Below are 22,500 nucleotides of genomic sequence, written 5' to 3' on the forward strand. Positions count from 1 at the left end.
TGTGAACGTTCGCTGACACCCGATTTCTTTCCGTCTGGCAAAACCTTGGACGTCCCGCTCGCGGTACACGTGCTGCAGCGACTTCTCGTCCGACAACGCATAAGCGTCGACGTCTGCCGCCGCATCTTCTGATACGTGGACGGTGATAGCGCTAGTCCCTTCTTGCGCCACCTCCACCTTTGTTAGCGCCAAAGAAGATCGATCGAGCAGTCGTGGTCGCAGTCGATTAACCCGTTTTCACCGTCCGCAGTTCCCAAGCCGCCGATCAAGTCGTTGCTCTTCTTGTTCGTTCTTCCCATACCGTCGATTTGCACGGCTGCCGGATGAGCCATCCTCTGTCCGGCGAAGCGCTCACGTCAGTGATCGATACTTGCACCGACAGTCCTCCCGCTCGCGACTCGGTGCTCGAATCGGACTCGTTCGTTTTTATCTCGATGCGATTGTGAAAAGGGGGACCGGTCGTCAATGTCGTGTGTGTCGACGATGTTGTTCGCCCGGTCCGCCGCGTTGTTGTCGTTTTTTTTTTTTTTTTTTTCCCCTAACGTTCGCCGTCGCACGGACGAAAGGGTGAGAAAAAAAAAAAAGCTCGAAAAAGCCGCCCAAAAAAATCGGACCGAGGAGCCGCTTGCGAGAACGCGCCATGTGCACGTTGTCTCTCCTCGGTTTTCCGAGCACGAACACGACGCCGGTCGGTCGGTCGGTCGACGAAGGCGACGACGAAGGTGACGGGAAAATTTACGCCGCCGCTGCCCTGGTCCAGCTCCTCCCCGATGACGGCTGTGATGTTGACGTTGACGTTGGCGACGACGACGACGACGACGGAGACGACGACGACGACGAGACGGCATCGATGGCGACCACGATGACGACGACCTCGACGAGTTCAGTCTGCACCTTGACCTCCGATGTCCGTGTGCACTGCCGTCGTGCTGTTTGTCGTTTGTCGTATGTATCGCTGTCAAGGGTGCCGTTGTCGTTGTTGTTGTCGACGTTGTTGCTTGCTCTCTCGTCTCGGTCGGTTGGTACGTTGATGACGACGACGACGACGACGAAGACGACGACGACGACGACGAGACGGCATCGATGGCGACCACGATGACGACGACCTCGACGATTCCAGTCTGCACCTTGACCTCCGATGTCCGTGTGCACTGCCGTCGTGCTGTTTGTCGTTTGTCGTATGTATCGCTGTCAAGGGTGCCGTTGTCGATGTTGTTGTTGTCGACGCTGTCGTCTGTTCTCTCTTCTCGGCCGGCTGTGACGTGGACGTTGACGACGACGACGACGAGACGGAATCGATGGCGACCACGATGACGACGACCTCGGCGAGTTCAGTCTGCACCTTGACCCTCGATGTCCGTGTGCACTGCCGTCGTGCTGCTTGTCGTTTGTCGTATGTATCGCTGTCAAGGGTGCCGTTGTCGTTGTTGTTGTCGACGTTGGTCGCTTTCGTTCTTTGAGTCTCGGTCTCGGTCCAAGTCAGGGGAGAAACAAAAAAGAGGCCATCAGCGCGGGCAGCGCGCTTCTACTGACGGCGAACCCCCTCGAAAAATAAATAAACACGTGCCCGTCGTTGTAGTTGTCTGTCTTATGTCGGTCGGTCGGTCGGTCGGTCTGTCGTTCTGTCGAAACAAAGTCCCAAATTCCAACGATACCTGGTTGATCCTGCCAGTAGTCATATGCTTGTCTCAAAGCTTAAGCCATGCAAGTGTAAGTTCACGCCACGCATTAGAACGGGCGAAACCGCGAATGGCTCAGGAACCGGACCTAATCCTCGGGACCGTATTCCTCCTCGGAGGCGATGGATAACTGTGGCAATTCTAGAGCTAATACATGTGACACAGGCCGCGATCGGTCGGCGCGCCGTCGTCGCCACGCCTCGCGCGCTGGCACCCGCGTCGGCCGTTCCGGGTCGCGGCGCTACATATTAGACTGAGACCGATGCGCGTCATTCCGTCCTCCCGTCGTCGGCGTTCCCGCTCGCGGGTCCGTTCGGTGGCGGGGCTCATAGGGCGGCGCGCTCCGCTTTGGTGACTCTGGATAACTCACTGGTCGATCGCACGAGCTTTCACGCCCGGCGACGGGTCTCTCGAGGGTCCGCCCTATCAACTGTCGACGGTCGGTTAAGTGCCTACCGTGGTTACTACGGGTAACGGGGAATCGGGGTTCGATTCCGGAGAGGGAGCATGCGAAACGGCTACCACATCCAAGGAAGGCAGCAGGCGCGCAAATTACCCACTCCCGGCACGGGGAGGTAGTGACGAAAAATAACGACGCGGGACTCTGTCGAGGCCCCGCGATCGGAATGAGTACACTTCAAATCCGTTAACGAGGACCAACCGGAGGGCAAGTCTGGTGCCAGCAGCCGCGGTAATTCCAGCTCCGGTAGCGTATATTAAAGTTGTTGCGGTTAAAAAGCTCGTAGTCCGAACTCGGGTTCGTGGTCGCGCAAGCGGCCCCGGGGCGGCGGCGCCATCGTCCGTCGTTGACTTTGGTCGTCCGTTCGCATTCCCGGCCCTTTCCGCCGGTGTCAACCGCTAGCATACCCGCCACGCGGTCCTGCCGGCGAGGTGGACGAGGAGGTCGTGATCGGGATCCGGGAAAAAAAAACAAGTGGTCGTCGGTTCGGTTCCGGGAGTAGTCTAACGGGGGGGTGCTACGTGTGTGTGTTTGGGTGCGTTCATTCGCATCCCCGCACTCTGACCCCCGCGCTTCTCTCCCTCTCCCTTTCCGCGCGTTCCTCTTTTTTTTGAACCCCCCGGTCCGCTCCGAGTCCCTGCTTCGTGTCTTGTCTGCGCGCGTGTTGCGGTCGGCGGTTTCTCCTCCAAGGGTGCTCTTAACCGAGTGTCCGCGGCGGCCGGTACGTTCACTTTGAAAAAATTAGAGTGCTCAGAGCGGGCTGTTCAAGCTTGCATACGATAAGCATGGAATGATGGAAGAGGGCCTCGTCTACGTCTGTCGGTCTCCGTCTACGGCGAGGCAATGATCGAAGGGAGCGGTCGGGGCCACTCGTATTGCGACGTTAGAGGTGAAATTCTTGGATCGTCGCAAGACGAACTGCAGCGATGGCGTGTGGCAAGCACGTTTTCCTCGATCAAGAGCGAAAGTCGGAGGTTCGAAGACGATCAGATACCGTCGTAGTTCCGACCGTAAACGATGCCGACCGGCGATCCGCCGGCGTTCGCTTCCATGACCCGGCGGGTAGCCTGCGGGAAACCAGAGTTCGGTTCCGGGGGGAGTATGGTTGCAAAGCTGAAACTTAAAGGAATTGACGGAAGGGCACCACCAGGAGTGGAGCCTGCGGCTTAATTTGACTCAACACGGGAAAACTCACCCGGTCCGGACACCGGTAGGATTGACAGATCGATAGCTCTTTCTCGATTCGGTGGGTGGTGGTGCATGGCCGTTCTTAGTTGGTGGAGCGATCCGTCTGGTTGATTCCGATAACGAACGAGACTCCGGCCTGCTAACTAGTGCGCCGATGTCAGTGATTTTTACGGCGGGCTCGGCGTCCTCCGTGGCGCTCGGGTCCGGGTCGGTTTTCTCACGCACTTCTTAGAGGGACGGGTGGCAGAAAGCCACACGAGGCGGAGCGATAACAGGTCTGTGATGCCCTTAGATGTCCGGGGCCGCACGCGCGCTACACTGGAGGTATCAGCGGGGACTTCGCCCCGGCCCGAGAGGGTTGGGAAACCTCTGAACCACCTCCCGTGATAGGGATCGGGGCCTGTAACCAACCCCGTGAACGAGGAATTCCCGGTAGGCGCGGGTCAACAGCCCGCGTCGATCACGTCCCTGCCCTTTGTACACACCGCCCGTCGCTACTACCGATCGAACGGTCCGGTGAGGTCCTCGGATCTGGCCGACGACGCCGCCGGGCAGTGCGCGACGTGTCCGTCACGACACTCGTGCATCTACGCCTCGGCGTTCGATGCCTGGAGAAGACGACCGAACCCGATCGTTTAGAGGAAGTAAAAGTCGTAACAAGGTTTCCGTAGGTGAACCTGCGGAAGGATCATTACCGTTTTCCCGTTCGAGACTGGTTTGTTGTTTTCCGGCCTACCTCCTCTGTCTGTCGGCGTCAACGCCTCGAATGCGCGCAAACAAACCTATAAAAGGCGGAGCGAGAGATAGATTTGTGGTGACGCGGAGGTTTTTAAAGCCCCAGCTCTTCTTGCTTGCTTCCGCGTCTTACCACCTGTTTGTTTTTTCGCCCACCGCAAGTGATGGCCGCTTCTTCTTTGCCTTGTCGCCGCTTTATCGTTTTTTGTTTTTTTGCAGCCGCTGTGCCACCGCCGCTAGCTAAAAACAAACTACTCGCGACATTGCAATGCCGTCACGCCTCCTCGCACAGACCTCCTCGCACACTACTAAATCTATATAAACAAAAACTAATATAAAAAAACCCAAGTGCTGAACCCTGGACGGGGGATCACTCGGCTCGTCCGTCGATGAAGAGCGCGGCCAGCCGCGAGAACTGATGCGAATTGCAGGACTCAGTGAACATCGACACCTCGAACGCACATTGCGGCCCCGAGATCCCTTGTCTCGGGGCCACGTCCGGTCGAGAGGCGGAACGTTACATGTCTTTCTCCGTTAACGAAACGACATCTTGCCGTCCCCGTGCCCGCCCGGTCCTCGGCACGGTGGTAACCGGGACGTCGCAGGAGCGAGTGACGAGGGGGAAGAAAAATAAAAAAAGAATTGACTCCTTTCAATGTCTTTTTTTTTTTTAAAACCCTCTCCGGCCTCCTCCTTCGTCTCCCGCTGGCAGACCGCGGAGTCTTTTCCCTTTTCGACCGCGTGAAGAAACACTGTGGAGGAGGAGCAGGAGGAGTCTGTCCGAAAGCAGCCGAAGGGAGAACAAAACAAAAAAAAAGCACCGACCTAACCGACTGCCGACGTAAGCGCCGCCTGCTCGTCTCGCTCTCTGCCTCATGAAGGTATGAAGGTGTCTCTCAGCGACGCCTCGAGCAGCGCGACGAGCACGGCCGTCGCACCGTAAAAAGGTGGCCGCGTCGTAGGCAACGTCGGATGGGGAGGACCCAGGCTTTTTTTTAATTGTTGGCTTCTTCATTTTCGGTCGGACGGGCGCTATATCGGCCAGCCGTCGTCACACGGAGGGTACCGATCGAGATTCCTCTCCTCCAAACACCACACTCTACTAAAAACCGCCGCCCTCGGCTCGGACGAGACGACCCGCTGAACTTAAGCATATCGCTAAGCGGAGGAAAAGAAACCAACCGGGATTCCCTTAGTAACGGCGAGTGAACCGGGAGAAGCCCAACGCCGAATCCCGTCGCAAGTAAAAGGCTTCGGGACGTGTGGCGCATGGGTCGAAGGCAGCCGTTCGTTTTCGTCTCGCATAGTTCGGAGTTCCCTCGATCGGGGCCGCCCGCGGCGGGTGCCAGGCCCATTCGGTGCGGACGGCGAGCGACGGCCTTCGATCCGAGAGTCGGGTTGCTTGGGAACGCAGCCCAAATCGGGTGGTAAGCTCCATCCAAGGCTAAATACCGGGACGAGTCCGATAGTCGACAAGTACCGTGAGGGAAAGTTGAAAAGAACTTTGGAGAGAGAGTTCAAGAGAACGTGAAACCGCCCAGGGGTAAACGGGTGGGACCGCTCACCGCGATCGCGGGGGGACTCAGTCCGGTGCTGCCTAGGCTCGAGCCCAAACTCGATGTGTGTTCTTGAAAGAGAGGCCGTCGCGGCACAGGTCGTCGTTCGTCGTGTCCGCGGGGGACTCGTTCCCCGCGGTTCCAGCTTTTGTGCCCGCGTCGCCGACGAAGGAGACGGGCCGCGTGGATAGCGGGAAGGGAAACGTGGTGACGACCGCGGCGTCGGTAGGTGGCTGCGTCGGTTGGCTGCGACGGAGGGGACTCGTCCTCTCGATCGCTGCTGCCGCCGGGCCCTAACCCGCCGCATCCGTCGCCGCCGCTTCTTCTTTCCTCCTGCTCCCTCCGCGCGCGACTCCGCTGCACCCGTCCCCTTCATCATCGCTCGGCGTAATCATGGCGCGGGCGCTTCGGCGCGACCTCCGCGCGGCCGGCACCGGACGCACTTCCCCTCCGGTCCGTCGTCGCGACCCGTTCCCGGCGTGCAGGTCGAACACGCGGGTTTTTTTCCGTAGGCGGCAGGCGTTTCATCACCCTGAAAACCCCCGTCTTCCCACCTTGTGAAGTCGGGGGCCACCGGCCGTCGGGCCCGCGAACGTAACTGCCCCTTTCTGCCGGGAACGGAGGAAATCTGACACGATCCGTTACACGTGGCGAGCCGGTCCGTTTTGATCCCGCCGGAAGTCGCGTGCGGGCGACGCACTCTGTGTGTCGCTCCTTAGGCGCCCCACCGTCTCGGGCGCGTGCGCGATGAGAGGCGGGATAGGACTGGCGCGGCCTCGCCGTCACGCACCTCGCCGACGTTTCGGGTTCTTGTCGGGGGCAACCCCGCCCGCGCCCGTTTCCGTTTCCGGAGAGGTCGCTCGGCGACGCTTTTTTACTCGAGCCGCCCGCCACCCCGGGTCAGCGACGTGCATCGGCAACCCACCCGACCCGTCTTGAAACACGGACCGAGGAGTCCTGGCCGTTCGCGAGTCGTAGGGGCCACCTCTGACTAACCCCGAAGGCGAAGCGAAAGCGAGAGAGCGTGTAGGAGGGCGTCGATCGGGAGAGGTGTCGTGGCAAAGTCGTCCGGGGGTCGTCGGGGGGTGTCGTCGGTCTCGTGCCGTCGTCTTCTCCTCGCCTCACCCGCCTCCGAGCCGTGCCCGATCCCGCCGGCGCGGCGTTTTCGGCCTTCCGCCGTCGCTGCTGCGGTGCCCGCAACTTTTCCTTTTTTCTCTCTTCCCGAGAGAGATAGGAGAGGGAAGGCTCGTGGCTGACGTGCGGTTGTTTTTCCCTCCTCCCCGAGAGGGGACCGGCGCATCATCCAAAAAGGGGAATTGCCGGGCGCCAGCTTCCATATCCTCCTTCCGCCCATCGGTGAGATCCCGCGGCTTGAACTAGTCCTATTTTGTCGTCGAGTTTAGGCGCTGCGCGCGGGCGCATCACCCCCGGGTCGGTTTCCCCTTTTTCCGAGTACGACTCGGCCGACTCTGGCGTAGCGAGCGACCAGGGACCCGAAAGATGGCGATCCACGCCCGGTCGGGATGAAGCCAGAGGAAACTCTGGTGGAAGTCCGAAGCGCCTCTGACGTGCAAATCGATCGTCGGAACCGGGTGTAGGGGCGAAAGACCAATCGAGCCGTCTAGTAGCTGGTTCCCTCCGAAGTTTCCCTCAGGATAGCTGGCGCTCGATCGTCGCAATTCCATCCGGTAAAGCGAACGATTGGAGGCCCCGGGGCCGTTCACGGCCTCGACCTACTCTCGAACTCGGAACGGGTGGAACGGGCCGACTCTCCCGAACGACGGAGCCGACCCATCCGGCCGCCGCCGCCAGCACGCTTCGCTGGGCGGTTGGTCACCTCGAATGCGAGTGCCAAGTGGGCCACTTTTGGTAAGCAGAACTGGCGCTGTGGGATGAACCAAACGTCCGGCTAAGGTGCCTAACGCGACGCCCATGAGATCCCCGAAAGGGTGTCGGTCGATATAGACAGCAGGACGGTGGCCACGGAAGTCGGAATCCGCTAAGGAGTGTGTAACAACTCACCTGCCGAATCGACCGGCCCCGAAAATGGATGGCGCTGGAGCGACGGACCGATGCCGGACCGTCGCGGCGAGGAGCGATGAACTTTCGCGCCGAAACGATGCCGCGACGAGTAGGAGGGCGCCGCGGCGAGCACGGAAGCCTAGGGCGCGAGCCCGGGTGGAGCCGACCGCGGGTGCAGATCTCGGTGGTAGTAGCAAATATTCGAACGAGACCTTCGAAGACCGAAGTGGAGAAGGGTTCCGTGCCAACGGCGGTCGAGCACGGGTCAGTCGGTCCTAAGACGCGGGCGAAAGTCTTCCCGAAAGGCGCCGGATCCGTTATGAAAGTGAAAGCGATCGAATCGAATCGAATCAAAAGCCCAAACAAAAACAAAGCGGCCGGCCTCCCGTCGAAAGGGAATCGGGTTAATATTCCCGAACCCGGACTCGGAGAGGGCCCGGGGGTGGCGACGCTGTCGGCAGCGATGTCGGCGGCGCCCGTCGCTTCCCGGGCGAAACCGCGGTGACGCAAGCGAGCCCGGAGACGTCGCCGGGAGCCCCGGGAAGAGTTCTCTCTTCTTCGTAAAGGACCATGTCCGTGGAATCGGCTCGTCCGGAGATACGGAAAAGGTACCTGTAGAGCGCCGCGGCTCGGGCGGCGTCCGGTGCGCTTTCGGCGGCCCTGGAAAATCCGGGTCCGGTTTTCGCAGCTCTCGAGTCGGTCCGTACCCACCATCCGCAGCAGGTCTCCAAGGTGTACAGCCTCTCGTCGATGGCATCAATGTAGGTAAGGGAAGTCGGCAAAATGGATCCGTACCTTCGGAAGAAGGATTGGCTCCGAGGACCGGGTCGGTCGGGCCGTGCCCGCGCGAAGCGAGGAACCGGTACGGGGCTGTAGCGTTCGCTCCGTTCGCGCTTTGCGGCGAAGGCATAGGGGCCGCGGCGGTCCGTTGTGCGGCGGCGTGTTCCGGTCGAGCGGTCGCGGTCAAGCGAGCGTGTGTTGCGGGTCGGAGAGCGATACGGGTGGGAGTCCGCCGTCGGGCGGCAGGAGTGTGGCGTCGACCAAAAACGGCGGGGGACCGTCGGCGGGGGTCGTCTTTCTGGCGGCGGCGGTTCAAGCGGCTTTTCTGCGGGGTGCTTCGCTCCGGGGTCGGGGTGGCGGCGGGCGGCTCCAATCCGTTCGTCGCAACGTCTCCGTCCTCCTCGAAAAGGGGTGAGGCTGCCTTGCGGACGTGTCGTCGTCGCTTTGCCGGTGCGGTCTTCGTCGGCACCTCCGACGCGGCGTCCTCCGCTCCTGCGCTGTCCGCGCGATGCTCCCTCTCTTCTCCGTCCTTCTAACTCCTCGTCGCGGCCGGTTCAAGGTTGCGTCGTCGCCACGGGACTCGTCCGCCTGCGGTACCGCCTCGTCGCTACCGGCGCGTCGGGTGGCGAGCAAAACGGCTCCTCGCCCGGGTCTTCGTGGAGCGCCACGGCTTCCAGCCCCTCTTCGGGTGAAGGCGGGTGCTGCTTCGCGGCAGCGTCCGTCCCTCTTCGCCCGTTGCTCAGCGTCTCTCTCGGCGTGGGGGCGTTCGTCCGGCAGCGAACGGTCAACTCGGAACTGGTACGGACCGGGGGAATCCGACTGTCTAATTAAAACAAAGCATCGTGTGGCCGGTCGACCCGTACAGACACGATGTGATTTCTGCCCAGTGCTCTGAATGTCAAAGTGAAGAAATTCAACCAAGCGCGGGTAAACGGCGGGAGTAACTATGACTCTCTTAAGGTAGCCAAATGCCTCGTCATCTAATTAGTGACGCGCATGAACGGATCAACGAGATTCCCACTGTCCCTACCTACTATCTAGCGAAACCACAGCCAAGGGAACGGGCTTGGAACGATCGGCGGGGAAAGAAGACCCTGTTGAGCTTGACTCTAGTCCGACTCTGTGAGGAGACACGGGAGGTGTAGCATAGGCGGGAGGCGTGCCTTCGTCGGCGTCGGCTGCGCCGCGGTCGGGGTCTTCCGCGGGGCGGCGTTCGGGACGTCGCGTGTCGAGCGGTGGAGGGGGGAGCGGTCGCGGTCGGTCGTCGTCCGGCGGTCGGCGGGTTCATTCCCGTCGCTGTCTCGTCGCCGGTCGTTTCCGTCTTTCCACCCCCCGTCCGGCTGCGCGTCTTTGTGCGCCTCACCCTTGTCGGTCCTCCTTTCGGCCGTGGTCTGCGCCGGCGTCGTTCGGCAACGTCGAACCTGAAATACCGCCACTTCCGTCGTTTCCTCGCTCACCCGGTGAAAAAGGGGACGGGTCGCTCCGCGGCCCTCTTGCTAGCGCCAAGGGCGCGGGCTCCCAAGATTCTGGATTCCGCGCTCGACCCTTAGCCGGGGACCGTGCCGGGCGGGGGAGTTTGACTGGGGCGGTACGTCTGTCAAACGGTAACGCAGGTGTCCCAAGGCGAGCTCAGCGAGGACGGAAACCTCGCGTAGAGCAAAAGGGCAAAAGCTCGCTCGATCTCGATTTTCAGTACGAATACGGACCGCGAAAGCGTGGCCCATCGATCCTTCCGAGCGGAGAGCTCCGTTCCGCCGAGAGGTGTCAGAAAAGGTTACCACAGGGATAACTGCTTGTGGCGGCCAAGCGTTCGTAGCGACGTCGCTTTTTGATCCTTCGATGTCGGCTCTTCCTATCATTGCGAAGCAGAATTCGCCAAGCGTTGGATTGTTCACCCACTGACAGGAACGTGAGCTGGGTTTAGACCGTCGTGAGACAGGTTAGTTTTATCCTACCGATCGACACGTGTGTTACGTCGGCCGTGGCCACGGCTATCCCGTCCAGTACGAGAGGAACCGCGGGATCGGAGCAACGGTTCGCGTGCTCGCTCGAACGAGCGGCGGTGCCACGCTGCCTCCGCGCGATAACGGCTGAAAGCCTCTAAGCCGGAACCGCGACCGGTGCCGTCACGGTATTACGAAAGGCGTCTCTTTCCGTTCCGCTGGAGCCTGCCATAGCGGTCGTCGTCGCTTGTGGTGGTGGCGGCGGTGGTGGTTTCGTCGGCGGTCTTCGGGCCGTCGTCGGGTCGCTGTCGTCGTTGCTGCTTACGCGGCGGCGTGCGCGAACGGGCCAACCGACTCGACATGCGCGACCGGCGGGATGTTGCCGTCGCCGTCCTGTTTCGAACCCCCTGTGGAGCGTGAGACGAGGGATCGCTCGTAGACCACTTGACTTCAGGCTCGGGGTGTCGTACTTAGTAGAGCAGCCACCACACTGCGATCTATTGAGACTAAGCCTCGACCGAAACGATTCGTCCTCACCGAGGGACGACCGAGACGGAGACCGAGTCCGAGTCCGAGTCCGAGTCCGAGTCCGAGTCCGTTTCGTACCGGAAAGACGAAGCGGTGTGGATGGAGAGTAAGAGAGAGACCATTATTTCTCCGCGTGTTTTTGTTTTTCCCTCGATCCGTTCCGAACGAATATTATTTTTTATAATTAATTTTTTTCCTTCCTTAACTCTAGACTGGCTGTTTATTAAAATAAGTTGGAGTGAAAAAATGCTTACGGGGGTTCCGGCACCCGGCCGCAGTCGATGTCATTAACATGATTTCTTTTATAAACAAAGTTTTAAACTTATAGATGATAACATTCACATGAAAACCAAATCTCATTTATTAAGATTTTCGATAGATTGAAAATAATGATAAATTGATTTTAGCAGGGCTGCTGAGTTAGCTTATAGGAGCGAGCTAAAGTAAGAAAGAAACACGCCGAAACACACCGACCGGCACCCCCGACGACGACCACGGGTAAACGGCGGGACTTTGCCGCCTCTTAAGCAAGTTTGACTGACGACTACCACGGCTATTCGGCTAGGTAGGTAGGTAGGTAGTCCTCCTCCTCGGCCACCTAGCCGTCGTCGTCGATCGAGCGACCGGGTATATTCAAGACGCCTCTACCGACACCACCACACCAGCGGGCAGTTTAGCGAGCTTGCCAACTCCTCTGCCTCCTCAAGCGCTTCCAGACGCCTACCGACACCACATGCTGCTGGCTGGCTGTCTGTTGTTACAATGGAATTTTAAAAAAAAAACAAACAAAAAACCCCAACTCTATTAAGATTTTCGATAGTTGGAAAATAATAATAAATTAAGATTTTCGATAGATTGAAAATAATGATAAATTGATTTTAGCAGGGCTGCTGAGTTAGCTTATAGGAGCGAGCTAAAGTAAGAAAGAAACACGCCGAAACACACCGACCGGCACCCCCGACGACGACCACGGGTAAACGGCGGGACTTTGCCGCCTCTTAAGCAAGTTTGACTGACGACTACCACGGCTATTCGGCTAGGTAGGTAGGTAGGTAGTCCTCCTCCTCGGCCACCTAGCCGTCGTCGTCGATCGAGCGACCGGGTATATTCAAGACGCCTCTACCGACACCACCACACCAGCGGGCAGTTTAGCGAGCTTGCCAACTCCTCTGCCTCCTCAAGCGCTTCCAGACGCCTACCGACACCACATGCTGCTGGCTGGCTGTCTGTTGTTACAATGGAATTTAAAAAAAAAAACAAACAAAAAACCCAAACAAACAAAAAACCCCAACTCTATTAAGATTTTCGATAGTTGGAAAATAATAATAAAATTAAGATTTTCGATAGATTGAAAATAATGATAAATTGATTTTAGCAGGGCTGCTGAGTTAGCTTATAGGAGCGAGCTAAAGTAAGAAAGAAACACGCCGAAACACACCGGACCCGGCACCCCCGACGACGACCACGGGTAAACGGCGGGACTTTGCCGCCTCTTAAGCAAGTTTGGACTGACGACTACCACGGCTATTCGGCTAGGTAGGTAGGTAGTCCTCCTCCTCGGCCACCTAGCCGTCGTCGTCGTCGATCGAGCGACCGGGTATATTCAAGACGCCTCTACCGACACCACCACACCAGCGGGCAGTTTAGCGAGCTTGCCAACTCCTCTGCCTCCTCAAGCGCTTCAGACGCCTACCGACACCACATGCTGCTGGCTGGCTGTCTGTTGTTACAATGGAATTTAAAAAAAAAAAACAAACAAAAAACCCCAACTCTATTAAGATTTTCGATAGTTGGAAAATAATAATAAATTAAGATTTTCGATAGATTGAAAATAATGATAAAATTGATTTTAGCAGGGCTGCTGAGTTAGCTTATAGGAGCGAGCTAAAGTAAGAAAGAAACACGCCGAAACACACCGACCGGCACCCCCGACGACGACCACGGGTAAACGGCGGGACTAACTGTGACTCTCTTAAGGTGTGAGGAGGCTTTGCCTCTTAAGCAAGTTTGACTGACGCCTACCGACACCGGTCAGGTCGGCGAGGCTCCCGGCGGCCCCGAGCGGGACCACAGGTTGCGGAAGGCGTCCAAGTGAGCGGCGGCGACGCCAGGAGGCCACCGGGGTCGACTCCGCGGCCCCCGGGTCGGTGTGCGGGCCTCCAGAGCTCGATAAAGTAGTGGTGTCGCTAGCGGTCGAGAAGGCACTTTTCGACGCCTACTGCCACCCCCACATGGCGGTAGGCGCAAAAACTGGAAAATCGCCGACCAGAAATGTCGCTTCGTATAATCGACGTTTTTTTTGACCACCATTTTCAGGTGTCGGAGGTGGGGTCTGGACGAATACCAACACCATTTCTGGGGTTTCACAACCGCCCGGCTTCTCCGACATATGTTGGAAAGGAGTAGCGATCGAGCGAAGGGGGCTGTCGGTAGGCGGCCCGCGGGTTGCATGTGTGCCCGGGACAGCACCCCCATCCAACTAAGGGGTGTCCCCCGGGGGCCAGGGGGACCTCGTCCAGGTCGGCCGGGCGCTTCCAGACGCTACCGACACCGTCAGGTCGGCGAGGCTCCCGGCGGCCCCGAGCGGGACCACAGGTTGCGGAAGGCGTCCAAGTGAGCGGCGGCGACGCCAGGAGGCCCCGGGGTCGACTCCGCGGCCCCCGGGTCGGTGTGCGGGCCTCCAGAGCTCGATAAAGTAGTGGTGTCGCTAGCGGTCGAGAAGGCACTTTTCGACGCCTACTGCCACCCCCACATGGCGGTAGGCGCAAAACTGGAAATCGCCGACCAGAAATGTCGCTTCGTATAATCGACGTTTTTTTTGACCACCATTTTCAGGTGTCGGAGGTGGGTCTGGACGAATACCAACACCATTTCTGGGGTTTCACAACCGCCCGGCTTCTCCGACATATGTTGGAAAGGAGTAGCGATCGAGCGAAGGGGGCTGTCGGTAGGCGGCCGCGGGTTGCATGTGTGCCCGGGACAGCACCCCCATCCAACTAAGGGGTGTCCCCCGGGGCCAGGGGGACCTCGTCCAGGTCGGCCGGGCGCTTCCAGACGCCTACCGACACCGGTCAGGTCGGCGAGGCTCCCGGCGGCCCCGAGCGGGACCACAGGTTGCGGAAGGCGTCCAAGTGAGCGGCGGCGACGCCAGGAGGCCCCCGGGGTCGACTCCGCGGCCCCCGGGTCGGTGTGCGGGCCTCCAGAGCTCGATAAAGTAGTGGTGTCGCTAGCGGTCGAGAAGGCACTTTTCGACGCCTACTGCCACCCCCACATGGCGGTAGGCGCAAAACTGGAAAATCGCCGACCAGAAATGTCGCTTCGTATAATCGACGTTTTTTTTGACCACCATTTTCAGGTGTCGGAGGTGGGTCTGGACGAATACCAACACCATTTCTGGGGTTTCACACCGCCCGGCTTCTCCGACATATGTTGGAAGGAGTAGCGATCGAGCGAAGGGGGGCTGTCGGTAGGCGGCCGCGGGTTGCATGTGTGCCCGGGACAGCACCCCATCCAACTAAGGGGTGTCCCCCGGGGGCCAGGGGGACCTCGTCCAGGGTCGGCCGGGCGCTTCCAGACGCCTACCGACACCGGTCAGGTCGGCGAGGCTCCCGGCGGCCCCGAGCGGGACCACAGGTTGCGGAAGGCGTCCAAGTGAGCGGCGGCGACGCCAGGAGGCCCCCGGGGTCGACTCCGCGGCCCCCGGGTCGGTGTGCGGGCCTCCAGAGCTCGATAAAGTAGTGGTGTCGCTAGCGGTCGAGAAGGCACTTTTCGACGCCTACTGCCACCCCCACATGGCGGTAGGTGGTAAAATCGGAATAGACCGGACCAGGAATGTCGAGGGGGAAAAAAATGACAAAGTCCTGGTGTGCCTAGGCGTCGAGAAGGCACTTTGCGACGCCTACCGACATCCCCATGTGGCAGTAGGCGTAAAACTGGAAAATCGCCGACCAGAAATGTCGCTTCGTATAATCGACGTTTTTTTTGACCACCATTTTCAGGTGTCGGAGGTGGGTCTGGACGAATACCAACACCATTTCTGGGGTTTTCCAGTTTGAAAGTTTTATAAAACATGTTCGGTAGGAAGCACACTTTGGTGTGTCGGTTCGTCGGAGCAGCGACTCTTTGCCTCGTGGTGGTCCGGAACGTCTCTACGGGCTTGTCGCAAAGGCGTCAGAAAGTGGCATCTCCGCCGCCTAGGGCTGTCACCGTTATCGCTGTCGCCGCGCTCCAACTTGTTTTGATCCGCCGCCTTCGTTCCTGCCAACCGTGCGCCCGCTCATCGTCGTTAGGTTATAATACGTGGTACGTTGTGTGCTTCTCCGTGGACCTAGGGCTGCTCGACGTGTCGAACGATATGTTGGAACAACTAACGGCTCCCTTTTCCTGGTCCATAGTCGTCGTGGTACCCGCGTCGTCAGCCATATCTATGTCACCATGTTTAGCCGATACGTTTGCTGCAGCTTCTGCTTCCGCCTCAGCGTTCGCCGCTCTCAGCCGCCGCTGTTGTTGCTGCCGTTCTGCCATTCAACCACTACCTGCGAATCTTTCGATGATCGGCCGAACGACCCATCGCTGTGCGACCGATAAATCCTCCGGATTAGGGAGAAACGCCGCCGCTCTCTGCCGCCGTCGAACGGAAAAACGTACATTGTAACGAACGAACGAACGAACGAACGAATTAACGAACGAGCGAACAAACAAACAAAAATAGCCGCGGGGGATGCACTATGTAGATCCTGATCCCCTTGTAACCATACGTACGTTGTTCGATGCTCTCCCGTCCTGGAAGTCGCCGCAGCAAACAGGAGGATGAGCAGCAGCAGGCGCCGCCGCCGTAACCGCCGCCTGCCTGCCGCCTCTACTCCTGTCAGCGTCCGATCTCACAGCCGTGTGAACGTTCGCTGACACCCGATTTCTTTCCGTCTGGCAAAACCTTGGACGTCCCGCTCGCGGTACACGTGCTGCAGCGACTTCTCGTCCGACAACGCATAAGCGTCGACGTCTGCCGCCGCATCTTCTGATACGTGGACGGTGATAGCGCTAGTCCCTTCTTGCGCCACCTCCACCTTTGTTAGCGCCAAAGAAGATCGATCGAGCAGTCGTGGTCGCAGTCGATTACCCGTTTTTCACCGTCCGCAGTTCCCAAGCCGCCGATCAAGTCGTTGCTCTTCTTGTTCGTTCTTCCCATACCGTCGATTTGCACGGCTGCCGGATGAGCCATCCTCTGTCCGGCGAAGCGCTCACGTCAGTGATCGATACTTGCACCGACAGTCCTCCCGCTCGCGACTCGGTGCTCGAATCGGACTCGTTCGTTTTTATCTCGATGCGATTGTGAAAAGGGGACCGGTCGTCAATGTCGTGTGTGTCGACGATGTTGTTCGCCCGGTCCGCCGCGTTGTTGTCGTTTTTTTTTTTTTTTTTTTTTTTCCCCTAACGTTCGCCGTCGCACGGACGAAAGGGTGAGAAAAAAAAAAAAAAGCTCGAAAAAGCCGCCCAAAAAAATCGGAACCGAGGAGCCGCTTGCGAAGAACGCGCCATGTGCACGTTGTCTCTCCTCGGTTTTCCGAGCACGAACACGACGCCGGTCGGTCGGTCGGTCGACGAAGGCGACGACGAAGGTGACGGGAAAATTTACGCCGCCGCTGCCCTGGTCCAGCTCCTCCCCGATGACGGCTGTGATGTTGACGTTGACGTTGGCGACGACGACGACGACGACGGAGACGACGACGACGACGAGACGGCATCGATGGCGACCACGATGACGACGACCTCGACGAGTTCAGTCTGCACCTTGACCTCCGATGTCCGTGTGCACTGCCGTCGTGCTGTTTGTCGTTTGTCGTATGTATCGCTGTCAAGGGTGCCGTTGTCGTTGTTGTTGTCGACGTTGTTGCTTGCTCTCTCGTCTCGGTCGGTTGGTACGTTGATGACGACGACGACGACGAAGACGACGACGACGACGACGAGACGGCATCGATGGCGACCACGATGACGACGACCTCGACGATTCCAGTCTGCACCTTGACCTCCGATGTCCGTGTGCACTGCCGTCGTGCTGTTTGTCGTTTGTCGTATGTATCGCTGTCAAGGGTGCCGTTGTCGATGTTGTTGTTGTCGACGCTGTCGTCTGTTCTCTCTTCTCGGCCGGCTGTGACGTGGACGTTGACGACGACGACGACGAGACGGAATCGATGGCGACCACGATGACGACGACCTCGGCGAGTTCAGTCTGCACCTTGACCCTCGATGTCCGTGTGCACTGCCGTCGTGCTGCTTGTCGTTTGTCGTATGTATCGCTGTCAAGGGTGCCGTTGTCGTTGTTGTTGTCGACGTTGGTCGCTTTCGTTCTTTGAGTCTCGGTCTCGGTCCAAGTCAGGGGAGAAACAAAAAAGAGGCCATCAGCGCGGGCAGCGCGCTTCTTCTGACGGCGAACCCCCTCGAAAAATAAATAAACACGTGCCCGTCGTTGTAGTTGTCTGTCTTATGTCGGTCGGTCGGTCGGTCGGTCTGTCGTTCTGTCGAAACAAAGTCCCAAATTCCAACGATACCTGGTTGATCCTGCCAGTAGTCATATGCTTGTCTCAAAGCTTAAGCCATGCAAGTGTAAGTTCACGCCACGCATTAGAACGGGCGAAACCGCGAATGGCTCAGGAACCGGACCTAATCCTCGGGACCGTATTCCTCCTCGGAGGCGATGGATAACTGTGGCAATTCTAGAGCTAATACATGTGACACAGGCCGCGATCGGTCGGCGCGCCGTCGTCGCCACGCCTCGCGCGCTGGCACCCGCGTCGGCCGTTCCGGGTCGCGGCGCTACATATTAGACTGAGACCGATGCGCGTCATTCCGTCCTCCCGTCGTCGGCGTTCCCGCTCGCGGGTCCGTTCGGTGGCGGGGCTCATAGGGCGGCGCGCTCCGCTTTGGTGACTCTGGATAACTCACTGGTCGATCGCACGAGCTTTCACGCCCGGCGACGGGTCTCTCGAGGGTCCGCCCTATCAACTGTCGACGGTCGGTTAAGTGCCTACCGTGGTTACTACGGGTAACGGGGAATCGGGGTTCGATTCCGGAGAGGGAGCATGCGAAACGGCTACCACATCCAAGGAAGGCAGCAGGCGCGCAAATTACCCACTCCCGGCACGGGGAGGTAGTGACGAAAAATAACGACGCGGGACTCTGTCGAGGCCCCGCGATCGGAATGAGTACACTTCAAATCCGTTAACGAGGACCAACCGGAGGGCAAGTCTGGTGCCAGCAGCCGCGGTAATTCCAGCTCCGGTAGCGTATATTAAAGTTGTTGCGGTTAAAAAGCTCGTAGTCCGAACTCGGGTTCGTGGTCGCGCAAGCGGCCCCGGGGCGGCGGCGCCATCGTCCGTCGTTGACTTTGGTCGTCCGTTCGCATTCCCGGCCCTTTCCGCCGGTGTCAACCGCTAGCATACCCGCCACGCGGTCCTGCCGGCGAGGTGGACGAGGAGGTCGTGATCGGGATCCGGGAAAAAAAAAACAAGTGGTCGTCGGTTCGGTTCCGGGAGTAGTCTAACGGGGGGGTGCTACGTGTGTGTGTTTGGGTGCGTTCATTCGCATCCCCGCACTCTGACCCCCGCGCTTCTCTCCCTCTCCCTTTCCGCGCGTTCCTCTTTTTTTTTGAACCCCCCGGTCCGCTCCGAGTCCCTGCTTCGTGTCTTGTCTGCGCGCGTGTTGCGGTCGGCGGTTTCTCCTCCAAGGGTGCTCTTAACCGAGTGTCCGCGGCGGCCGGTACGTTCACTTTGAAAAAATTAGAGTGCTCAGAGCGGGCTGTTCAAGCTTGCATACGATAAGCATGGAATGATGGAAGAGGGCCTCGTCTACGTCTGTCGGTCTCCGTCTACGGCGAGGCAATGATCGAAGGGAGCGGTCGGGGCCACTCGTATTGCGACGTTAGAGGTGAAATTCTTGGATCGTCGCAAGACGAACTGCAGCGATGGCGTGTGGCAAGCACGTTTTCCTCGATCAAGAGCGAAAGTCGGAGGTTCGAAGACGATCAGATACCGTCGTAGTTCCGACCGTAACGATGCCGACCGGCGATCCGCCGGCGTTCGCTTCCATGACCCGGCGGGTAGCCTGCGGGAAACCAGAGTTCGGTTCCGGGGGGAGTATGGTTGCAAAGCTGAAACTTAAAGGAATTGACGGAAGGGCACCACCAGGAGTGGAGCCTGCGGCTTAATTTGACTCAACACGGGAAAACTCACCCGGTCCGGACACCGGTAGGATTGACAGATCGATAGCTCTTTCTCGATTCGGTGGGTGGTGGTGCATGGCCGTTCTTAGTTGGTGGAGCGATCCGTCTGGTTGATTCCGATAACGAACGAGACTCCGGCCTGCTAACTAGTGCGCCGATGTCAGTGATTTTTACGGCGGGCTCGGCGTCCTCCGTGGCGCTCGGGTCCGGGTCGGTTTTCTCACGCACTTCTTAGAGGGACGGGTGGCAGAAAGCCACACGAGGCGGAGCGATAACAGGTCTGTGATGCCCTTAGATGTCCGGGGCCGCACGCGCGCTACACTGGAGGTATCAGCGGGGACTTCGCCCCGGCCCGAGAGGGTTGGGAAACCTCTGAACCACCTCCCGTGATAGGGATCGGGGCCTGTAACCAACCCCGTGAACGAGGAATTCCCGGTAGGCGCGGGTCAACAGCCCGCGTCGATCACGTCCCTGCCCTTTGTACACACCGCCCGTCGCTACTACCGATCGAACGGTCCGGTGAGGTCCTCGGATCTGGCCGACGACGCCGCCGGGCAGTGCGCGACGTGTCCGTCACGACACTCGTGCATCTACGCCTCGGCGTTCGATGCCTGGAGAAGACGACCGAACCCGATCGTTTAGAGGAAGTAAAAGTCGTAACAAGGTTTCCGTAGGTGAACCTGCGGAAGGATCATTACCGTTTTCCCGTTCGAGACTGGTTTGTTGTTTTCCGGCCTACCTCCTCTGTCTGTCGGCGTCAACGCCTCGAATGCGCGCAAACAAACCTATAAAAGGCGGAGCGAGAGATAGATTTGTGGTGACGCGGAGGTTTTTAAAGCCCCAGCTCTTCTTGCTTGCTTCCGCGTCTTACCACCTGTTTGTTTTTTCGCCCACCGCAAGTGATGGCCGCTTCTTCTTTGCCTTGTCGCCGCTTTATCGTTTTTTTTGTTTTTTTGCAGCCGCTGTGCCACCGCCGCTAGCTAAAAAAACAAACTACTCGCGACATTGCAATGCCGTCACGCCTCCTCGCACAGACCTCCTCGCACACTACTAAATCTATATAAACAAAAACTAATATAAAAAAACCAAGTGCTGAACCCTGGACGGGGGATCACTCGGCTCGTCCGTCGATGAAGAGCGCGGCCAGCCGCGATAACTGATGCGAATTGCAGGACTCAGTGAACATCGACACCTCGAACGCACATTGCGGCCCCGAGATCCCTTGTCTCGGGGCCACGTCCGGTCGAGAGGCGGAACGTTACATGTCTTTCTCCGTTAACGAAACGACATCTTGCCGTCCCCGTGCCCGCCCGGTCCTCGGCACGGTGGTAACCGGGACGTCGCAGGAGCGAGTGACGAGGGGGAAGAAAAATAAAAAAAGAATTGACTCCTTTCAATGTCTTTTTTTTTTTTAAAACCCTCTCCGGCCTCCTCCTTCGTCTCCCGCTGGCAGACCGCGGAGTCTTTTCCCTTTTCGACCGCGTGAAGAAACACTGTGGAGGAGGAGCAGGAGGAGTCTGTCCGAAAGCAGCCGAAGGGAGACCAAAAAAAAAGTACCGACCTAACCGACTGCCGACGTAAGCGCCGCCTGCTCGTCTCGCTCTCTGCCTCATGAAGGTGTCTCTCAGCGACGCCTCGAGCAGCGCGACGAGCACGGCCGTCGCACCGTAAAAAGGTGGCCGCGTCGTAGGCAACGCAACGTCGGATGGGGAGGACCCACGCTTTTTTTTAATTGTTGGCTTCTTCATTTTCGGTCGGACGGGCGCTATATCGGCCAGCCGTCGTCACACGGAGGGTACCGATCGAGATTCCTCTCCTCCAAACACCACACTCTACTAAAAACCGCCGCCCTCGGCTCGGACGAGACGACCCGCTGAACTTAAGCATATCGCTAAGCGGAGGAAAAGAAACCAACCGGGATTCCCTTAGTAACGGCGAGTGAACCGGGAGAAGCCCAACGCCGAATCCCGTCGCAAGTTAAAGGCTTCGGGACGTGTGGCGCATGGGTCGAAGGCAGCCGTTCGTTTTCGTCTCGCATAGTTCGGAGTTCCCTCGATCGGGGCCGCCCGCGGCGGGTGCCAGGCCCATTCGGTGCGGACGGCGAGCGACGGCCTTCGATCCGAGAGTCGGGTTGCTTGGGAACGCAGCCCAAATCGGGTGGTAAGCTCCATCCAAGGCTAAATACCGGGACGAGTCCGATAGTCGACAAGTACCGTGAGGGAAAGTTGAAAAGAACTTTGGAGAGAGAGTTCAAGAGAACGTGAAACCGCCCAGGGGTAAACGGGTGGGACCGCTCACCGCGATCGCGGGGGGACTCAGTCCGGTGCTGCCTAGGCTCGAGCCCAAACTCGATGTGTGTTCTTGAAAGAGAGGCCGTCGCGGCACAGGTCGTCGTTCGTCGTGTCCGCGGGGGACTCGTTCCCCGCGGTTCCAGCTTTTGTGCCCGCGTCGCCGACGAAGGAGACGGGCCGCGTGGATAGCGGGAAGGGAAACGTGGTGACGACCGCGGCGCGTAGGTGGCTGCGTCGGTTGGCTGCGACGGAGGGGACTCGTCCTCTCGATCGCTGCTGCCGCCGGGCCCTAACCCGCCGCATCCGTCGCCGCCGCTTCTTCTTTCCTCCTGCTCCCTCCGCGCGCGACTCCGCTGCACCCGTCCCCTTCATCATCGCTCGGCGTAATCATGGCGCGGGCGCTTCGGCGCGACCTCCGCGCGGCCGGCACCGGACGCACTTCCCCTCCGGTCCGTCGTCGCGACCCGTTCCCGGCGTGCAGGTCGAACACGCGGGTTTTTTTCCGTAGGCGGCAGGCGTTTCATCACCCTGAAAACCCCCGTCTTCCCACCTTGTGAAGTCGGGGGCCACCGGCCGTCGGGCCCGCGAACGTAACTGCCCCTTTCTGCCGGGAACGGAGGAAATCTGACACGATCCGTTACACGTGGCGAGCCGGTCCGTTTTGATCCCGCCGGAAGTCGCGTGCGGGCGACGCACTCTGTGTGTCGCTCCTTAGGCGCCCCACCGTCTCGGGCGCGTGCGCGATGAGAGGCGGGATAGGACTGGCGCGGCCTCGCCGTCACGCACCTCGCCGACGTTTCGGGTTCTTGTCGGGGGCAACCCCGCCCGCGCCCGTTTCCGTTTCCGGAGAGGTCGCTCGGCGACGCTTTTTTACTCGAGCCGCCCGCCACCCCGGGTCAGCGACGTGCATCGGCAACCCACCCGACCCGTCTTGAAACACGGACCGAGGAGTCCTGGCCGTTCGCGAGTCGTAGGGGCCACCTCTGACTAACCCCGAAGGCGAAGCGAAAGCGAGAGAGCGTGTAGGAGGGCGTCGATCGGGAGGTGTCGTGGCAAAGTCGTCCGGGGGTCGTCGGGGGGTGTCGTCGGTCTCGTGCCGT

The 22,500-nt window shown here is 59.2% G+C and overlaps 4 non-coding genes and 2 pseudogenes across 4 annotated transcripts in view; all 6 read left to right on the plus strand.

Moving 5' to 3' along the window:
- The first annotated feature begins 1,652 nt into the window (after positions 1-1,652).
- Positions 1,653-4,021, plus strand: LOC145273486 (small subunit ribosomal RNA; annotated as a pseudogene).
- A 395-nt stretch (positions 4,022-4,416) lies between these two features.
- Positions 4,417-4,574, plus strand: LOC145273296 (5.8S ribosomal RNA). The gene has a single exon (XR_013866293.1). It is a non-coding gene; the product is annotated as a 5.8S ribosomal RNA (ribosomal RNA).
- Positions 4,575-5,175: 601 nt separating this feature from the next.
- On the plus strand, positions 5,176-10,894 carry LOC145273230 (large subunit ribosomal RNA). Its single transcript, XR_013866256.1, has one exon. It is a non-coding gene; the product is annotated as a large subunit ribosomal RNA (ribosomal RNA).
- A 6,542-nt stretch (positions 10,895-17,436) lies between these two features.
- On the plus strand, positions 17,437-19,806 carry LOC145273518 (small subunit ribosomal RNA; annotated as a pseudogene).
- Positions 19,807-20,204: 398 nt separating this feature from the next.
- LOC145273391 (5.8S ribosomal RNA) lies at positions 20,205-20,362 on the plus strand. Its single transcript, XR_013866383.1, has one exon. It is a non-coding gene; the product is annotated as a 5.8S ribosomal RNA (ribosomal RNA).
- Positions 20,363-20,955: 593 nt separating this feature from the next.
- The window catches only part of LOC145273217 (large subunit ribosomal RNA), a 5,717-nt gene continuing 4,172 nt past the window's right edge, over positions 20,956-22,500 (plus strand). Inside the window, exon 1 of the ribosomal RNA XR_013866245.1 lies at positions 20,956-22,500. This exon is cut by the window's right edge and continues 4,172 nt beyond it. This is a non-coding gene — a ribosomal RNA (large subunit ribosomal RNA).

The sequence above is a fragment of the Euprymna scolopes genome, unplaced genomic scaffold (genome assembly GCF_053919585.1).
Source record: "Euprymna scolopes isolate OS-2025 unplaced genomic scaffold, ASM5391958v1 sca1, whole genome shotgun sequence".
Taxonomy (NCBI): Eukaryota; Metazoa; Mollusca; class Cephalopoda; order Sepiida; family Sepiolidae; genus Euprymna; species Euprymna scolopes.